General features: G+C 35.0%; 1 pseudogene; it reads left to right on the top strand.

Annotated features, from left to right (window-relative positions):
- The first annotated feature begins 16,252 nt into the window (after positions 1 to 16,252).
- On the top strand, positions 16,253 to 19,169 carry LOC121751414 (annotated as a pseudogene).
- The last annotated feature ends 3,407 nt before the right edge of the window (positions 19,170 to 22,576 follow it).

The following is a 22,576-nucleotide window of genomic DNA, read 5'->3' as shown; positions in this document are numbered from 1 at the left end:
TGGTCTTATAAAACGATGGAGCTTTAAAGAATTTAATCTTGAAATTCCAGTTTTAACCTTACTTAACCATAAAACAATGGAGCTTTGTAAGACTAACTCTCCCTCGTTTGAATGTCGTCCTTTACCTTCCGTCCCACATACAACTAGAGAAACTGAAGTTGGTCTTATTTCGTCGCCGTGAAGGGGCTCGCAGTCCACTTGGTCTTCATTCCTATATGTTTCAACAGTTTTCCGAGCATTCGAACTATTTTGGATCCAACAAGCATGAAACAGAATAATGATACTTATGTGATTAAAGAAAAAGGATACGAATGAATAGTAATTGTATTAGGAACGTAATATAACATTTTTGTGGCTATATAATCATACATATGCAAAAAGATTTCCTTCTTTAGTAAATTAATTAATCAAGTCTTTATTTGAATTCTAAAAATTAATATCTAGAAAAAGGCACATATCTTAACCTACTCTTTTTCTTTTGATGTAATACAAAGTTTGCTAATTTGCAGCTTTCTCCAAATTAATGTTTGTGACATATGACAAACTATACAATTCGGAAATGTTCTAATAGTTCTATATAAGTCATAGCTACTTTTTATCAAAAATAATATATGGAGTACAATACTTAAAAAATCAAACGATCGTTTTGGTTGTTTTTTTGTTATAATACTAAAAAAATAAAAATAAAGCCGAAGTATTGTCAACAATAATATGGGAAAATTTATGGACTTTTACGATGTCTAAATTGAAAATGTCCAATTCGTGCACCAAACACAAATAAAAAAATGCAAAATAACACAATCATTCTTCCCAAGCCGAGAGATATTGGCAATACTCAACTGACAGAATTTTCAATTGGAATTAATTCACCGAGCACATGAAGATCAAAATTTTTCTTGATTTTATAATGAAAAAACTAAGCATAAACAATTAAATTTGACTAAAATAAACAGCTTGACTGCACCAATAATTATTCATGAATTATTAGGACATGCAATATCATTGCTTCTCTCACCCTACTGTTAATTCCTTCCATTATTATCAAATTTTCATTTTTTTTATTTAAGTTGGTGAACTATGATTAACTACCGTTATAGTCGTAATTAATTAAATTAGTAAGTATTATTAACAATTACTTCAAATTGGTATTAAAGTCATCTCCAATCATTAGAATATCCAAATAACACAAGCCATATATAACATCTCTCACGCACTATCACCCCCAATTGGTATTAAAGGTCATCTCCAATCATTTACACTAAACTTAAATTCATTTTTTAAGTATATGCACACACATTAAACAATAATTTTACTCCAGTCATTTATACAATATTCAAATTTTACACTATTTTTGAGTATATGTCTCACAAAAGTTTGCAGTAACTACAATACACACCCATATTTGGTGTTGTTTCGCAAAAAAAAATTTGAGTTTGCAATATAATCGGAGAATTTTTCTACATAAAAAATGAGATTTTGTGTATATATAGTTGGAGGTAGTCTTAGTAAATAAGGAGTATTTGCCCCGTGAATTACTTCATAAATAATGTTTAATTATTGAACCATATATAATTCAATTCTATTATTCCAAGACTAAAATGTAAATATTTAATAAATAATTTGATTATAATTATAATTTAATTAAACGTTAATTAGGGTGACTGCACTATGCTGAAATTTGAAAAAAAAAATACTTATTTAAGGGCACGATCACAAGGTACAAACTAAATTAGAGTTCAGTTGAATATTTACATAGTCACAATTAGCAATTTAGCTAAAGTGTTGGTGGCCTATTTTCCATAAATGTCATTAAAACGCTATTAATATGATGACGACTGAGTTTGTTGCCTCTAACAACTAATCAAGCCATAAATTTCATAAAATTAATATGCTTCAATAGCCTTCACATATTTGATTGGATTGGTTATATATATAGTTATATACTACGGTGGATTGGTTATATATATAGTTATATACTACGGTGGTTAGGGTAATACTAATTTACAATAATAACTAATAACTTTCAATTCTGTGTATTAAAATTATCAACACAAAAACATAATTATATCAATACAACATATAAATTTAAATATGAATTACTATTTGATCACACACCTATATACTAGTACTACTATTACGAATTTGATTGGATTGGTTAAACTTAAATACATACTCCCTAGTCCCTTATTTCCACTTTCGTCCGTCCCTAAAAATTTGTCACATTTCACTTTTATCAATTTTAATAGTGGACCTCACATTCCACTAACGCATTCGCACTCACATTTTATTATAAAACTAATATATAAAAGTAGGATCCACACGTCACTAACTTTTTTAACTAACTTTCTACTACATTTCTTAAAACGCGTGTCGGGTCAGATGGTGACAAATTATAAGGGATGAAGGAAGTAATATTTTCATAATATAATATTTATTTACCAAATTAAATAGAGTTACGTGTGTAACCTCGAATTTTGTTGAGTACTTAATTATGCCAACTATTATAATGAATATAACAGTAATTAAGATTTATATAACTAATCTCAAGATAATCATCACGAGTGTGGTTTGTTTTTTAAGCATTGTCATCTCTCATGAGCATACTATTTTATTTTACTTTGTACTTTACGACAAAATTATTTATGGATAATATTTGAATGAAAAGGAAAATACGAACAGAAAAAACAAATTGATCCATAATACATGCGAGTGTGTGTGTGAAAGTGTGTACCCATTGTCATTATCAATTTAACTTATCTATTTTGTGTTACCTTCTTTCTACCAAATCACTACTTCAAAATGATTACACCAGGATAGCAAGTCTTCTTTTTTTTTCTCTTTTCAGATAAAAGGGTGCACACATATCAGTATAGGAGTATTAATCTAAATTATAGTATCTGTTAGCCTTGTTTTTTGACAATATTAATTTTGAAATTTTTTGGGTCAATTTAGATTTAGGCAATCTTATCATACATTATCAGACCAGTACTATTTTGTTTACAAGGTCATTTGAAAATCAAAAGTTCAAATATATTACTCTACTTTCTACGGTCTTATTATAATTAAGCGATTCGTATTTGTTTATATATCATTCCACTTGATTAATGGCTCATTTTGAAAATGTTGGTTGGATGCTAAGATTAATAAGAAGATTTGAATTCATGTTCTTCCATGGTTCATTTGGAATATTTGAAACAAAGTAATTTTTCATGATTAGAAACTTAATTGGAAGATGCCAAAATAAGTAACGGATTGCAAATGGAAAGGCAACTATAGAATTTAAAGGTGCATTTATTAATTTCCAGTCAATTAAAGTTTAGTATTTTTCGTAGAATAGATCACATGTGCATGTATCGAAGATTTAACTTCGTAATATATGTGTATAAGTTTATCTATAAAAAGTGAAAAATAATAAATCCACCCACATTCGTTCATAATTGACAAATACTCACATGTGACATGACTCATCCCAAAATTTGATCAAATGGAAAGGGAATTTATTCCCATTATCTTTATTAGATTTTTCTGGATTATTTGAACACCTTTCTTTCCGTATTACTTTTAATGGCCATATCATATAATTACTTTTCTGTCAAAATATATTCAAATCCAATTCGGTAATTATCATAATATAATAATTTTTAGATCGATCGGTTGCTTACACGAAAATGAATTAGAGCTGGTGATAAATTGTTGATCAGTTTGCAAACTTATTAAAATAAAGGGTTTTAAAATAGATCGTGATTCCGATTTTCACACACATTTAGTAATCCATTGTCTCTAAAGAAAAACCTGATTAAGACATTAAACAACTAATCGCATTTTAATAATCGCAAATTTTCTGCTTTCGAAGCAACTGATGAATTAAGAAAAGGACAGTGCTTGGTCCTATTGGTTTTTCAAATCCCTTTTTTGAGTCCCTATGCAATTAAATACATGAAATTGCTTAATTAAATCTCAATTGTGTCTTCACCACTATATATTGACAAAATTCTTGAAATAAAAAAATAGGATCCAATAATCATGAGAATGATAAAATGTACAGGCCTCTTTTGTGGGCATAGTGGAGCTTTTATCAAAGGCGAAAAAAAGAGAGAATTAATTCTTATTCTTTGATACCCTTCTCTCCTCCATATCTTTATTTCGAGGAATAAAGTTGAATTTCAAAGACGAACAAATTTTTAAAAGAGTTCTAGATATATATTCCCTCATCTAAGTTTTTATGTGTCAACTATATATATATTCTACTCCATCTTTTATGTATAAAAAGTGCATGCATTGTTTAATGAATATAAATAGCCTATATATTTTAATGTGAAATATGGTAATACACAATTAGAAAAATATATATTAACTAATTATATACTCCTACTATATGTATTAAAATTATTACTCCTAGAATATATTAATTCTAAGTTATTATTGGAATATATTAATTCTGTTTTATTCTAAGTTACTAAACCATGAAGGAACTTTTTTTTTATATAATCTGCTGGTATTACTTACTATGGATCTTATTTTTTAAAATATAGTGTGAATTAAAAATTAGGCGAAGACGTACATATACACACGGAATGAGTAGTTGTTGAGAATTAAAGAATTAGACCATCTTCACTTGAACATGGGAGACAGTGGAATTGTGTTGTTTGTTATTCAGCTACCCAAAAACAAAACAAAATAAAATAAAATTTGTATTTGCCAAATAATAAATATACATTATATTTTTAGTGTTTGGTCCATGGTTGTTATTTACAACAGCTTTGAAGAAATAATAAGAATCCAATGGCAATGGGAAACGCCAATCACGACGCATTTCGCAATCATGAATGTTAGTAGTACTAATTATTTTTTGTTGATTGAGAATATGAATGTAGTGATTTGATTAGGTTGGGGAAAAGGAAACCTTAATACTACTAGAATTTATGAACTGAATTAAGTCACATTGTATAGCTATATATATATTAATGAATTCAATAAACTATATTTCAATTTCAAATCTCAAAAATTTATTTTATTGAATTGAGGCACACAATAACAGTGTCGATTGAATGAAAAATCTCAGATTATGCGAGGAGAGGACACACATATTAACTTAGATAGATAGGGGAAGGGATGAATAAGTATTAAAAATCTTTGGATTCTATAAATATTGCACCATCTTTTTAGAATTCATCATAAAAAGAGTTAAAGACGTTAGGCTCTGAATTTTGCAGATTTGCATTCATTTTTATTCTCTTTTCATATACTCTATTTTTTATTTTCAGAATAAAGTATGGGTACTTTCTTTTATATTTACAATTAATTGCGGAATAAAAATTAAAGTTTTTCTTGATATATTGAAATAACAATTTCAGAAGCTAGCGCGTAAAAAGATGAATGGAAAAGAAGAAAATATTTACTTGCTGATACCAACAGTAAAATCAGTAATAGAATTATGGAATAAAACAGCAATTATTAGTCTCTTAGAGATTAAACACTTTTACTTTTATTGAAGCATCATTGTAATATATTTAGGTGACCCACCATGGCTGGTCCTCATTTAGTTCTGACAAATGGACAAAAGTGACCGCAATTTTCGATTTTAATCATTGAAAATTATTTCCTTTTTATTCACATTAGAAAATGGGAAGCGTATAAGACCATCACATCAACTAATATTCTCTTAATTATCATTTTAATTACAGAACTGCGTGGAATTATGTTCTACTCTACTCAATACCGTTATAAAATAAAATATCAAAATTTCAATTTTTCTCAATCATCTTATTGCCAAATTTTGAATCAAATCGATGATTATGTGGCAACTGAAATTACCGACGGGAACAAAATGTTCATTATTCAAAACGATACTCAATTTTAGAGCCTTTCTCCTAATTTAATTTCTTCATTCAAATTTGATGTTGGAGATTTGGATTCTTTTCATAGGGGATTTGGTTCTTTTTAGGTTCTTTGTGTTTAGAGAGTTTCTAGTAGAGCTCCTTGCCATATTTGGGGATTGTCGTCAATTTGGAAGAGGTTCTCGTGAGTATGTTGTCGATTGGGGGATTGGACTTGACATTTAGGGTAATTTATCAATTTCTTCGATTTTTGTATATTTTGAGGTTGTATTTTTCGAGGTTCGACCGTCACGACTAGAATTATTGACGCTAGAAATGACAACAATAAGCTACGAAACTCGAAGTGAATGTTCATGATTAAATCTTGGAGTACAACTCCTTTTTGGTCCAAAACATATGGTCAAATTACGAATTTTGTCCGTAACATTTATTTTCAGGTTTTCAGGTCCATAACATACGAAAATCGCTCTCGGTTAGGTCCTTTTTGGACGGCTCCGTTAAAATACGCCAGTCAACCGTTAATTAGCAAAAAATTGACTAAATTAAACAAAAATTACCAAAAATTACCAATTATCTTTTTTCTTAAAAACACTAACATTTATTAATTGTATTAAGAAATAAAAAACACAGACTTTAATGCCACTCTCTTTCTTCCCCACACAATCATCGAAGAACCCTAATTCTTCGTCTGGTTTCCCCCATCCCTGCAACACACCGACAAACCGTTTGAAATGCATCGGTCGACTTCCAGCAGCAATTCCGGTGACAATGGCGGTTGGCGCGACCTTCGATTTAGGACCCTGCGTCGGATTTTGTGGAAATCCGGCGATAAACCGTTTTGTCTGACAATCCTAGTTTTGTCTGAATTTTGTACTTTGAGTTCGATGCATTTGCGAGCTAGCTTGCTTGCTTCTTCTTCTTTGGCATTCGAACATGTTCTTGTTCGAAATTAGGTTTTGAATTTTGGGGCATAAATATGCAAAAAATATACATGCGAAAGCCATCCATCATATTCATAAAGTACTTCAAATTGGTCTTAAACAAACGCTACGTTACTTGCAGCTGGTTGCATCTTCACATACTGTTTTGTCTGAATTTTCTATTTTGAGTTCGATGCATTTTTGAGCTAGCTTGCTTGCTTCTTCTTCTTAGGCATTCGAACCTGTTCTTGTTCGAAAGTGGGTTTGGAATTTGGGGCATAAATATGCAAAAAATATACATGCGAAAGCCATCCTTCATATTCATAAAGTACTTCAAATTGGTCCTAAAAAACGTTACGTTACTTGCAACTGGTTGCATCTTCACATACCAAAACAAAACAACACACAAATCCAAAAACCAACAATCCAGCAACAGTGAAGAAAACCAGCAAGTATTCATTGTATATGTTACATGACAAAAAACCGATCACACTAAATCAATCTGTTTTCTTCCCTCCTTTTTTCTTCCGAGTGAGTGAGGATGAACCACGTTTCTTGTTGAGAGAGTTAGAGGACGAGGCACCGCCTTCGGGAAGCATGTTCGTGATCGTACTTTGACAACGTGCCCTATTGTGTCCCGGCCACAAACTGCACTTTGGTTGTTCCTCGGAACGATTCCGCTTCTTTCTCACAGTTGGCTCTACAAAACAATAATCAATGAATCAAACTAATTTTGTGAACAGATTATAGCACAACAAATAAAAACTCGGAATTCAAGAAGAGTCAATGTTAGTGAAATACCATTAGGCGCATCGGCAGCATCAGTGGCTTGGGGACATCTCCTCTTGTTGTGTCATTTTTCACCACAAAGACGGCAACTGTAATCTTCCATCAGGCCCTTCTTAGAAATTTTCTTCCCTCCATCATCCTCCTCTCGGAATTCAACAAGGCGACGGGCTAATCGTGTTGTCTTTGCTTTGGCTTTGCGTATCTCGGCCTGCTCTTGAATCGACTTCATCCTTGATCCCTTAGGTCGTCCTGGTAGTCTTCTAAGGTCCGGTGGAACAATATCTGGGTGTGGAGTCTTCGGCCACATATCCGGTCCATGTAGCGGGTAAATCACACCTGCATAGACCTGTCGGAACGTCTCCGTTGAGTAGCAAGTAGGTATGAAAGACTCTACGGTCTCTGATGATGACTGGATGGCAGCACATGCGTGTGGGCATGGCAGCCCCGTCAGCATCCAATGCCTACAGCTGCACGTCCGTTCCCTTAGATTGACCAAGAATTGTTCATTGAATTTTGTATTCACTTGATACAGCCATTCACCTGCCTCCCTCACCAAACAGTCTCCAACTTTGCTCTTCAACTTCTAGATCTTCTTCCGTATCTTGGGGCCGACACAGTCCTCGAGCCTTTGAGCCATCTTTCGCCGGGTTGTGAATCTGTCCATCAGATACATACGGATGCATTCCAGCATACCATATAATGGCTTATCACGTGCAAAAAGTTAAACCCGATTATAACACTCCGAAATATTATTCACGAGTATATCACATTTGGCCTCAAAACTGAAGAATGCTCGGCTCCAGTGCTCCTTCGAAGTATGTGTGGTCAACCACGTGTGTGCTCCAGAGTTTAGTTGCTTGATTTCATACATGACCCTGTCGAAGGCATATTCAGTCATCGCATGAGCGGCTTCCCAAATCCATTCTCCAAGGTCATCCTTGGCCACAGGTAGAAGTACTCCAAACCACTGACATCTACCCCCCGTTTCTCCAGAGCATCATCAACCTCCAGTTTTGACCACTTGTCCATATCGCATTTATGAATGTAATCACACTCACCATTTACATACCGCTTTCCACCCCCTTCCAATGTCTCCATAACACCATTGTAGGATCCTTGCAGTGAATGTATCATCTATAAGCAAAGGTGTCAATCATAAGTAAACAATAAAAACATAAAGTGGTCTAACATTTATACAGAACAAACCCTATTAGTCCAACACATATCAAGACAAAAAAATTCATCCCTGTCGTATGGTTTCCCTACAACCAGACCATCCACTTGTTTTCCCCACCACCAATTCAATCTATATTCGGTCATATATATTCTATGGGACCACAATTCAATATATTCCAATTATTGCAAACCCTAGTTTTTTACATGCAACGAATAACTCATATGCTCAGTTCGAAACTAACCTTCTCGAAGTGGATTTCGAGGGCGTGGAATTGGAATTTCAAATGGCGGCTTATCTCTGAGGATTTCAACTTGCGAACTCAAATTGGATTTCGAAGAAGAAGCAACAGCCTTCTCCTTCGGAGGAAGTGGTGGCTTAAGAGAAACCGAGCGGTCGAGTCTCATCTTCGTCCTCCTCTCTACTTTGGGGTCATCGGCGTCAGTCGGAGGTCATCGGTCAGCCTTCGAAGAATTAGGGTTTGACATAGACCCGTCGTTACCGGAATGTAGCTCCACTTCGACTTGCGCGACGGGGCTAAGGTTTGACGAGGCCAACCTACCTTCGGGACTAGGGTTAGCTACAGACGAACCATGACCCTTCTCGCCTTCATTCTCAGGTTCAGGTGGGTTTCACGACGGCAATTCCAAACTCATGGCTGGAACACTGGTATATCGCCTCGAATCGCCGAAAGATCGCCTATGATTTGGAATGTATCGCCCTGAAAGTGAGAACGACGACGACGCTTTGCCTTCTTCTTTTGAAAATGAGAGTTGAAGGCAGATACGTGTTTTTTAAGAAAAAAAGATAATTGGTGTTTTTTAAGAAAATAATTAGCGAATTATTTAGTCACTAATAATCTAGTTTTTTGTTTAATTTAGTCAATTTTTTGCTAATTAACGGTTGACTGACGTATTTTAACGGAGTCATCCAAAAAGGACCTAACCGAGAACGATTTTCGTACGTTATGGGCCCGAAAACCTGAAAATGAATGTTACAGACAAAATTCGTAATTTGACCATATGTTTTGGACCAAAAAGGAGTTGTACTCTTAAATCTTTTGAATATTAACCCACCTAACTAATGGGTTTATTTAACACTTCCATATATAAAAAATAAGTCCCAGGTTAGAAAAGTTATGAGAACCAAAAGAAAATTCAACTTATACTCCATGAAGTACTACTAAATAGATAGAGCTAGAATAAATACCATTATTTTAGTGAAATATAGCTACTAAGCAGACCCCCCCAAATATTTCTTACGTTACTCTTGAGTTATATAGGTAAGTTACACGTTTGAAATGGCTGGCTGAACAATATCATTAGGGTAGTAGTAATATATTTGTCTGTTCCACCGTTCTTGAAAAATAGAAACTTTTGAATCGATACGAATTTTAATAAACAATTAGTAAAGTAAGATAGAATATGTGATAAAGTAAAAGACAAAAGGATAATAAGTGGTAAAGTAAGAGACAAAGAGAGAAAAAAAAGTAGTGGAAATAGCGTTGGCTGATTGTGGACCAGATTCCTAAAATTGAAATTTTAGAAATTTTTTCTAATGGTCGAACTAAAATAGAAATAGTTTTTATTTTTAAGGAACGGACGTAGTATATTATTTTTTGTTTTTCATATTTTTTAAATATTCGTACACTATTTACAAATATGATCTGAATAATTCGATAGTATCATAAAAATATGTTGGCAGGATAGAAGTTGCTTACCTTCTTTAATTATTTGTTTATAGTACACCAGAATACCAGACTAATGCCTTGTTTAATTAGTTGTTTATCGTTTTCTTTTCTGTTTTTGCCTACTTTTATTCAATTCTATTTATTTATATCGTAGTCTTATATGTGAATGTGATTATAAATGAGAATAGTACTTATTAATAAATTTGACATCAGCAACGTTCATTTTTATTGCTAAAAAAATCGATAAAAGTTAGCAAGCAACTTATATAAGTATGTAGTAGATTCTTAATTAAAAAAAAGAGCCTTTTACATTTTTGAGGCCCAATAAAATGATGCTTTACTAATAGTATGGGTTATGATCCATTTTATGCGAACTTTCACGATTGATATGTCTGATTTTGAAAATATTTCCAAGTCAAATAAAACCCATGTTCAAACTGCGAGTGGAGATCTGGCACCTGTTCAGGGGGCGGGAACCATCACTATCTCCCAAACCCTACGACTCTCGTATTGCTTATTTGTTCCGTCACTATCTCACAAATTATTGTCAGTTAGTCATGCGACTAAAGAATTGAACTGCAAGTTACTAATGCAGCCTCGTTTCTGTTTACTGCAGGATACCCAAACGGGAATGATAGTTGGGCGTGGCACTGAACGACACGGACTGTACTATGTGGATGAGGTGGCCCATCAGAGTACTGCGTTGCTGTCTCACGGACTGACCGATAAGCAGGCTTGGCTTTGGCATCGCCGGTTAGAGCACCCATCTATAGGATATTTTCGTCTGCTTTTTCCTAAGTTGAATTCTTCTTTTACCTTTAATTGTGAAACATGTTTTTTGGCCAAAAGCCATAGACATTCGTTTAAATTAAATAATATTAGAGTGAAAACTCCATTTTCATTAATTCATTTGGATGAGTGGGGTCCTGCACCTGTTACTGGGGGATCGGGCTTTCGCTATTTTTTGTTGTTTGTTGATGATTATACATGCATGACTTTGGTTTATTTCTTAAAAACAAAATCTGAAGTTTTTGACAAGTTCACCCAATTCTATACTTTCGTACAAACTCAATACAAACACAATATTCAAATCCTTCGATCCGATAATGGGGGGGAGTTTGTCAATTCTAAAATGCAGTCTTTCTTCACTGAAAAGGGATTAGTCCACCAAACCACCTGTCCACATACTCTTGAACAGAATGGGGGAGCAGAAAGGAAAAACCGATATATTCTAGAAGTCACACGAGCCTTCCTAATCGAATCCCGAATCCCAAAATCTTTTTGGCCAGAAGCCGTAGCCACTGCTGTCTACCTTCTAAACCGTCTCCCTACCAAAATCCTGAACTTCAAAACACCTTTGGACATCCTATCTGCCCAAGCCACTATCCCATCATCTCTTCGTCTAGAACCTAGGATATTTGGGTTCTCCGTCTTTGTCCATATTCCCAAACACGAGCGGTCTAAATTTTCCCCTTGTGCTGTTAAATGTGTTTTCCTAGGGTATGGCCGAAATCAAAAGGGCTACAGATGCTATGATCCTAAAACACGAACCATGTATACCACCATGAACTGCGACTTTGTTGAGGAAGAATACTTCTATAGCCAACCTAGCGGTCAGGGGGAGAGTCGACCAGAAATTCTGGAAAATGACTCACTAGGCTGGCTACCGACACCAATACCCGAACCTACACCTACACCCGTACCCGAACCTACACCTACACCTACACCAATACCCGAGCCTACACCAAACCAGGAAGAGAATCACAACAGTCAGGGGGGGAAACTTGACGAGTCCAAGTCAACCTATTCTAAACGTCGGTCCACCAGGCACAGTTAGCGGTAACACCGGGCCGTCAAGTTCCAATGTGCAGGACGAGGAGTTCGGCGACACCTCGCTATCTACCCCGGTCAGGGATCCTGAGGTAAATAGTCATAACTCTGGAAATATTACTCCTGTGGAAGAAACTAATAGTGACAGGGAGAATGAGGAAATTGAGGAACAAGCAGACATGGGTTATGAGTTACCGCTAAGGAGTACGAGAGGCGTTCATCCTCGGCAATACTCTCCAGACTGGAAAGGACGAAAGTCCCAATATTCTGTAATTAATCTTGTGCAGGGACATCTCACAGAAATGGATAGAGCTTTTGAGGCTGCCCTCTATGAGGATGAGATTCCTCAATCCTTTGAGGAGGCGATGAAACACAAACATTGGAGGGAGGCAATGAAGAAAGAGATAGATGCCTTAATAAAGAATGGAACATGGGAGAAGTGTACTCTACCAAAGGGAAAGAAGCCAGTAGGATGTCGATGGGTCTTCACAATCAAAAGACGAGCAGATGGTTCAATCGAGAGGTATAAAGCACGACTGGTGGCTAAGGGATACACTCAGGTCTATGGAGTGGATTATGCAGAGACGTTCTCTCCGGTAGCCAAGCTAAATACAATTAGAACACTGCTGTCTATAGCTGCATCTAGAGATTGGCCTTTACATCAGCTGGATGTCACTAACGTCTTTTTACATGGAGAGTTGGAAGAAAATACATGGAAGCCCCTCCAGGTTTTCTTGGAGAATTCGGAGACGGACAGGTGTGCAGATTGAGGAAAACCTTGTATGGACTAAAACAGTCTCCCCGGATATGGTTTGGGAGATTCTGTCAGGCAATGTTCAAGCATGAGTATGAACAAAGCCACTCTGACCACACATTGTTCATTAAGAAGAAGGACGGCAAGGTGACATGTCTGATCATCTATGTGGACGACATGATTATCACAGGAGACGATGAAGAGGAAATCAAGAATCTGAAGGAGAATCTATCTAAGGAGTTTGAGATGAAAGAGTTGGGGGCACTGAATATTTCCTTGGAATCGAAGTCTTGAGATCAAAGAAGGGAATCTTCCTGAGACAGAAGAAGTACCTACTGGATTTACTAGCAAAGACTGGTTTACTAGATTGCAAGCCCTCAGATATTCCTATGGTACCCAACCATGGATTGAAGATAGAAGAAGGAGCAAAGCTAGCAGACCGGGAGAAGTATCAACGATTGATGGGAAAGTTGATCTATCTCTCACATACTCGACCAGATATTACCTATGCAGTTGGTATAGTCAGTCAGTTTATGCACAAACCGCAAGAAGACCATATGGAGGATGCCTTGAAGATTGTAAGATATCTGAAGAGGACTGTAGGATACGGAGTACTCCTAGAAAAAGGAGGAGATCTGGAGGTTCATGGATACACTGACGCTGATTGGGCAAGCAATCCAGTTGACAGGAAATCTACGGGAGGATACTTCACGTTCGTAGGGGGAAACCTGGTCACTTGGAGAAGCAAGAAACAAAAGGTCGTTGCCTTATCTAGTGCGGAAGCAGAGTTCCGATGAATCAAGAGTGGTTTAACGGAGATTATGTGGTTGCGGAGGTTACTTACTGAGATAGGATTTCCTCCAACACAGAAGAGTCAGTTATTCTGCGACAACAAGGCGACGATCAGTATTTCAGAAAATCCAGTGCAACATGACAGGACTAAGCATGTGGAAGTAGATCGACATTTCATTAAGGAGAACCTAGAAAAAGGAGTCATAGAATTTCCATTTGTGAGGTCAGAGGATCAGCTGGCAGACGTCTTAACCAAAGCTGTGAATTCTAAAGTGTTCAAAGAAGTTCTTGGCAAGTTGAGCATCGGAGATGCCGCGGCTCAACTTGAGGGGGAGTGTCAAACCCTAGAAGACACAATTCAAGAAAAGAATTAAGGAAAGAAATAAATCTATTTTAGGAGAATACCAATTAGTGATTATACCTAGAATAGATTGATATGTTTCCAAATATACTTTTATTTCTCTCCTATAAAAAGATATCATTGTATACAATGTAGAACACACAGAAATACAGAAATAAGAGAATCATAAACTTTGTTCTCTGCAATTCACCATGCCTAGTCTTTTATCTCTTATCCCTCTCGGTTACCATCTTCAAGAAGGATAAGTTCTTACTCACACATGTATCATGTATTTCATTCAAAACTTGCCAACAAAACTATTCCAATCAAGACATGAATTTGGCAGAACATCGCAGTCGTTTTGTAAAATTCATTAAAAATCCATCCGATATCATTTGAAGCTAAAATTTGGTCACCACACAGTAGATACATCAAGGTTCATTCAGTTAAAAATCCACACCAAAATCACATCTTTAGGTTGGTCAAAAACAAAAACGAAACTCACTGGACGAGAATACAAATTCTGACAGGACTGCGCAGTTCAATTGAAAAATTTGTTAAAAATTCATCTTTCGTCAAACGAGGCTGAAATTTTGACACAACACAGAAGACACTTAAAATTTCACTCAGTTAAAAATTCGTGCCAAAATAAGATCGTTTGGTTGGCAAAACACTCGTCGGAACCTACTCTCCGAACACCACAGTTTTCATGCTCAACATTTACAAATTAGGGTTTGTCTATCATTCATCCACACATACATATTCATGCTTTCAACACATATTCCCGCTTCAAAAATGACATCATAACCATGTTCTCCTATTTACACATAGCATTCACCAATGAATCATCCACAAACTCACACACACATATACATACACGCACATACACATACTTTCTCATGCAAACATCCTTCCCAACCAATTAATTTTTAGATTTACGATTTCTACACTCGCTATATGCATGAGGGGATCAAGAAACATGGATTCAATGGTAAAGGTGAGAAAGATGAATCAAAGTATACCTTTCTCTTGAAAACAATCGGTAGGAATGACGAATGATGCGATTCTTCGATGAATCTTGAATTTCCAACTCCACAATGATGCACGAACAAGGAATTGGTGAAGGATTGGTGGAGAAGGAGAGGAAGAGAGAGACGTGTGGTATGGAGAGAAGAGGGAGGCGAAAATATTAGGTTTTAGGGAAAGAAAGAATCAAATCCTAATTAACATAGGATATGGAGAGATTTGGCAAGATATGGTAAGATTTAATTAGACTTTAATTCAAGGAAAGAGATAAACAAGATACCAATTAAATCTACAAAAATAATTCCCTCTTCTAATTAATAGGAGATTTCAAAAATCTCAAGGGATGGCCAAGTCGAAAATCATGTAGAATAGCATAGGGATAATTTGGTTTGGATTTAATTTGGATAAATATCCCAAAGCAATTAATTAAATCCAAGAAAGAAAGTATTATTTCCAATAAATAGGAGGGCCAAAAATTTCAAATAAAATGGCTAGAATGATTATGCATTATCCCATTTAATTTAATTCACACATTGGAAGCTTAATCACATGAACTCACATAACTCACAACAACTAATTTCACATAATTAACTCAAGCACATAGAGACTCAATTTCCACAAAAGAAAGTCTCATTCAACATCCATATTAATTAAAAAAAATAAGCCATCAAATAAAAATAATAATAATAAAAAGTCACAATTTTCCGGGGTGCTACACAATCGTGCAGAATTAAATCGTTTTATTTATGTCATTTTATACCATGAGATGAATTGTATAAAGTCAATGTCAATTAAAATGGTATAGTACAATTAATAAAAAGATAAAGAAAAATAACTTATATTTAGAAAGATCAGAATCGTGTATTATGTCAACTTTAATTCGCTAAGCTCCGCCATAATGGTGAATCATTATTCATATCACATGGCATTAAATTTCCATAGTTTTTTTTAATTCGTACCCATTTTCTGTAGATCCGATCTATAAGCTCACTTCAATACTATTATAATGTATATAATTACAACTATTACTTAAATTTGAATTCGTTGTTAAATGTAGTAAAGTAGTGCTCTACTACTCCATTGTTCACCACCAGTTGGCCATGGAGAGGCGAAGCCAAGTGGAAAGGGAGTTGGAGCCATGGCTTCGGCTGGAAAACAAGGTAGTGATGGTGACCGGCGCATCGTCCGGCTTGGGCCGAGAGTTCGGCTTGGACTTGGCTAAAGCCGGCTGCAGAGTCATAGCCGCGGCCAGGAGAATGGACCGGCTGCAGTCGCTGTGCCACGAGATCAACAGTGGCTCACCCGAAGCCAACCACCCGAGAGCCGTGGCCGTGGAGCTCGACATCAGCGCGAGCGGCTCTGCCGTTGAAGCTTCTGTGCAGAAGGCTTGGGATGCGTTTGGAAGAATCGATGCTTTGATCAATAATGCCGGCATTAGAGGTAAGTGTCACAAAAATAGAATATGAACAACATTAATTTTTCAAAATGCAATTAATTTAATCGTGAATACAATAACTTAATTTGGACAATAGTGGCTAGTAATATTATGCTTAACAAACCATAAATTGTTGAGGAGTTTATTTTGCCAATACTATGTTCTAGTCTTAATTAATCACATATAATGATAAGTTAAAATGAACTAGGGAATGTGAAATCGTCATTGGATATCTCGGAGGAGGAATTCAACAATGTGGTGAAAACGAACTTGATCGGGTCGTGGCTGGTCTCCAAATGCGTGGGTGCACGGCTGCGTGCAGCCGGCTGCAGTGGCACGATCATCAACATCTCGTCCGGGTCCGGCTTAGGTCGAGCGGAACAAGTGGGGAGTGTTGCCTATACTTCCTCAAAAGCCGGCCTTAACCACATGATTAGGGTATATTCTTTATGTAAAATAAAAATTTCAATTACTCTTTAATAGTAGTAGTATAATTAATAATAATAATTGAGTTGAATTTGGATGTATATATAGGTGATGGCTCTATAAATGGGAGCTTACAATGTTAGGGTGAATGTAGTAGCTCCAGGGATAGGGGTGGGAAATTATACCGAAATACCGTAATACCGGACTTACCGTACCGGAAAAATACCAAAAATACCGATTTTTCGGTATACCGCAGTTTCCGGTACGGTATGATACCGTACCGCAGTGTTTCGGTACGGTAACGGTATCAATTTTTCTATACCGCGGTATACCGTGGTATACCGAATCCACGGTATACCGAAACTTCGGTATATACCGAATCCATGGTATACCGGTATACCGTGGTATACCGAATATTCGGTATATACCGAAGATTCGGTATACCGTGGTATACCGATAGATTATTTTATATATATATATATATATATATATATATATATATATATATATATATATATATATATTAATATTAAATATGTTGTAATATATATATTACATTTATATATATATTATATTAAAAAAAATTTAATACATCAATTAATACAATAAAATTAAACATTCAAATGATAATTTATTCAAACAAATTCAAAATTAACATGAATTATTTTCTTATCAACTCATCCTATTAAATATAATAAACACAATAGCACATAACACTGAAAGAAGATTGGAAATACGATATCGGGAATATGTTTCAACAGAGCACATTTGAAAGAATTTGTATTAACTCACACCATTTAGTATATGATTCTTTGTGTAATGTCATATTCCAAATATACAAAGTAATTAAAAATTTTGTTTTATTCTTCGTCCCACTTCATAAAATGTCAATTAAAAATATGTGCAGCTGAAAATGAATCAAATCGTTTAATTAGTGTTTAATTCATTGTATGTTATCTTGTTTTATATACTACTTAAATTGAAGGATGAATAAATAGGATACTGATCAGTCATTCTTAATTCTTAAAGAGAAATAAATGTCCAATTTAAATTACTAACTAGTGTCACGCCCGTGCGATGCACGGGTCATTTTAATTTCTTCTTATTTATTTCATTTTGCGAAATAAAAGTTGTGAAATGATAAACAAAAGAATATTCGACATCCTCTTACTTTGGATTATACTTTTTCAATCACATTAACCCCACATAGCCACAAGAGTGCGTTTAAATGCTACCTTTTCTTAAAAATGTCAATACGATCACATTAAAATTTCAACACATATTTGTGTTGACATTTTAATAAACTGTCTTGACATTTAAATATCAGACTTAAAATTAAAAAGCATTTTAAATCTGTGAAAATATGAATTAACCGTTGAGTTATAACTGTAGGAGCAAGTTTACGTTGCAATAATTTAATATTGCACTGGTGAGACACTTTCTAGTCGAGATTCATTTCATTGCAATATAGCGACCCATACACTAAAAACCAAAACCTTGAAACCTAAATCCTAAACCCTTAACTTTAAAATATACTCATCATAACCAACAAATGAGCCAAATTTTGATATATGTTGAATTTTAGTATTTTCACATTAAAAAAAATATTATTTGCTAGTAAATGAACAAATCAAGAAACCAATTATTTTTCGGTATATCGTTACCGTTACCATACCGTTATTACGGTATACCGTACCGTGTTTCGGTATACCATTTTTTAACGGTATACCGAAACACGGTACGGTATACCGTAATAACGGTATGGTAACGGTATCAAAAAATATCATACCGAATTTCCGGTATACCGGAATTTCGGTATACCGAAAATTCGGTACGGTATCGGTATTGAATTTTATCATACCGTACTTTCCGGTACGGTATGCGGTATGGCACGGTCGGTACGGTATACCGTACCGACCCACCCCTATCCAGGGATGTTCGAATCGGAGATAACAGAGGGGCTTTTTCGGAAGAATTTGATGAAAAAAGTGGTGAAAAAAGTGATTCCATTGAGAGATCTTGGAACCACAAATCCAGCAGTTACATCTCTGATTCGATACTTGGTTCATGATTCTTCCAAGTACGTCTCTGGAAATGTCTTCATTGTTGATTCTGGTGGCACTCTCCCCAGTTTTCCTCTTTATTCTTCCCTCTGACTTCGATACTTGTCAATTTGAAGGTGTTTTCATTACTTTCTCTACATGATTAATATGTCATATTTCTAGTAGTGACTCCGATTAAAGCGTGCAAGATATTCATGCAAAGTTGTTTCAAAGATGAATACATTTATGGTCTTAAATCATAATCAATCGAAGTATTTCATTGTCTATTTTACCTTAAATTACTACCTCTATGAGCAACAACATAGCAAGTCTATAACACACTTAACAATGTAGTATAAAAGTTAAGGGTAAAAACATGCTAATGTGACTGACATCAACATACCATAAAGGGTAGAAAATGACTATCAGAAGTTTGCATTGGTACAATTATGAACCTTCATATATTTGTTCAGTTATGAACCTTCATGGAGTATAATTTTTATTCAATGTTTGTTTAGTTACCTTTTTTTACCTACAAGATGCAATGTAGAAATTTGGTTCATCAATAATAATAGTCTCTCAACACACCAAAATTGATTATTACCTCATGAATAGTAGGTGATGAGAAAATTGATATATAGGAGTACATTTTTTATTTGAATGACAATTAAATAAACAATATTTTAATCATATAAAAATATTTTCATTGTATTGTTTTTTAAATCGTATAGGTATTTGAATCTTTGTTATTTATTTTCTAAATTGAAAATTAAAAGAACAAAATTTGAAAAATGAAGTAAGTTATGGCTGAAACTGAGGCTAAAAATAGGGTTGCCATATTGCAGGTGTTGTGGAAATTTGGGGGAAAATTCATTTTCTTAAAAAAAATTGCAGTTATAATCAAACTGCACCAAAGTACTCCCTATATAAATTTCAATACCAACTATTTTGTGAGAGCCTCCTATTATAATTAGATAATAGTATAATTAATAAAATAGTGAGAAGAAAAAGAATTAATATATACTAGGAGCATCTCTTACTCCTGCGTTTCATTTGTCTATTGCTGCGTTTTAATCCATAGCACAAAATTGCTGTGTTTTTTAAAACAGCCTGCCTCTTGCATATCTAAGTAGTTAGACATACCAAATCTACACATCTGGCATAATCGATTTTAGATTAACATCATAAACTAGTATAGCACAAAGTCTACACTTTATTATTTTCTTAGTTATTTTTTAGATGGTAATAAATGTTGTCTTGCGTGAAATAAAAGAAATTTTTGAAGGGAGCTAGCTAGACTAGGGTTGAGAGTAATTTTAATTTACAATTTATTATTTTTATTCAAACTTTTTTTACTTATTTTTATTTAAACCGATCATATATAGTAGTAGTACTCATTCCTTCCCATTAAATACGATTCACTTTCCTTTTTTATTTGTCTCAATTAAGATGACTAATTACCAATTAAGATGACTCATTACTAAAAATAGAAACACATTTATCTCTACTTTATTTCCTCTCTCTTACTTTACTCTCTCCTATTCACACACAAAACAAAATTGCATAAATTCTCGTGCCGCCCAAGGAATGGGCCATCTTCCTTGGGACGGAGGGAGTATATAATTATGTATAGTTAAACTCTTTTTTCATTTGTTATGTAAAAAAAAAGGACTCTTCCACGAAATATTATTCATTATATATATAGAGAAATGTTCTGCTTCATACGTATAAGCATTATTTGTGAATTTAATTAGTACCTGATCAATGAATTTTTTGTGTAGTTGTAGCCTGATAAACTCGTGGTTTGGCAAGTATTTTGGATGTTTAACGTGAACATTTCAGTGTTTATGTAGCATACTACTTGAGTTTACATCCATTATCCACTACATAAGTGTTTTGACGAGTTTGTCGAGTGTTTGGAGCTAAAACAGGTGAAAATGACTTGAAAACAAGCTTGAAGGAAGAATCGCCTGACCGGGCGCGCTTCAATGCGCGACCTTCGTATAATAGCCATAACTCTCTCATCCGGACTCCGATGGGGGCGTGCAAGATACTCACGCGAAGCCCTTTCGAATACGAAGACAATGCTTTTGGAGGATTCCAGAGAAAACGCCCGACCGGGTGATTTTTAAGGGGAAAACGCCCGACCGGGTGTTTTGGTCGCGACTCCAGAAAGTTCGCCCGACCGGGCGTTTTGGCGACTTAAAATCGCCCGACCGGGCGATGTGTTCTGCGAGATTGAATATTTCCGCCCCGGGTATAAAAGGAGACCTAGGTTTTCGACCTCGAGAGATCAGACACGCCCCATAGCAGCTTTTGAAGGTTTGGAGAGTGGAATTGAGAGGAAAGGCGTCCCAATCCTCAACAAGATTGAAGACGAAGACGAATTTCCGTTCAATCCACCCTTGGGAGTATTTTCATTGGTTTTCATGTTTTATTCAATGACTATGGTTTATTCTTATGTTTTTAGTTGAATATGAGTAGCTAAATCGTTTGTAGAGTTTTGGTGAAGACTACAATGAATACTTGTGATTGATTCAATAGCTTTTGATTACCTATGCTCTTGTGATTATTTTGTTTCATTCTTGTGCCTTTCAATTCAATTGCCTAGCTACCAATTGGATATATTGACCTAGTTTTGCGTAATCGAGAGATACCTAATTAGGATTGATAAAAGAATGAACAACGCCTAGATAATTTGCATTCGAGAGAAGGAATTCTAGAGTGAGGACTTGAATCTTTTGAGTATAGGAGTTAATTGTGAAGTATAGAAGGAGACTTCAATATTAATAGTTAATCAACGGGTTGAGTGCACTCGAGAGGGGGCTTAGCCTAGAATAGCGATTGTCCTTCTAATCCTAGAGACTTCAACGGGTAATCAAAGTTGTTGAGTTGTTTACATTGTGGGTATTATAGTCGGATCCAAAGCTCTACCTCGTTCTCTTATTTGAAACCTATCCTTTGTTGCGTGCTTTTAACTTGTTTATGTTTAATTGTTTTTCCAAGAATCAACCAAACCTTTGAATCGTCTAGATAGTAGTTAAAATCGGTCCGTGGTACTTGAGTTTATACATTTTGTCTCTGTGGGATACGATACTCTTGCTTGCTTTGTCCTACACTAGCCCCGTACACTTGCGGGATTTTCTTGTGTTAAAATAAGTTGAGTCAAGTTTTTGGCGCCGTTGCCGGGGAATATTATTGCTTTAAGCTGATATTGTAGAACGGTTTATAATACTAATTTGGAGTGTAATATTTTGTATAGTTTTATTTTAATTTTTTTTTGTTTTATTTGTTATGCAAGGAGCACGAAGCACAACAATGGATTACTCTGCGCTCCTATGGAAGATGCAATTGTCTTCTACAACATTTGATATACTCCGTAGAGCATGGGTGAAATATAAAATATGCTTGCTCTCTTGCTTTTATTATTTTTTACCATTAGTTTTCTCCTCCGTAGAGCTGAAGTTTTTCTCCGTAGAGCTAGTTAAATAAAATAAAAATAAAAAAATTCTTTTCTTTTT

This window comes from Salvia splendens, chromosome 10 (assembly GCF_004379255.2).
Source record: "Salvia splendens isolate huo1 chromosome 10, SspV2, whole genome shotgun sequence".
Lineage (NCBI taxonomy): Eukaryota > Viridiplantae > Streptophyta > Magnoliopsida > Lamiales > Lamiaceae > Salvia > Salvia splendens.
The sequence above is the reverse complement of the archived record's forward strand: the minus strand, read 5'-3'. Positions and strand labels throughout refer to the sequence as shown.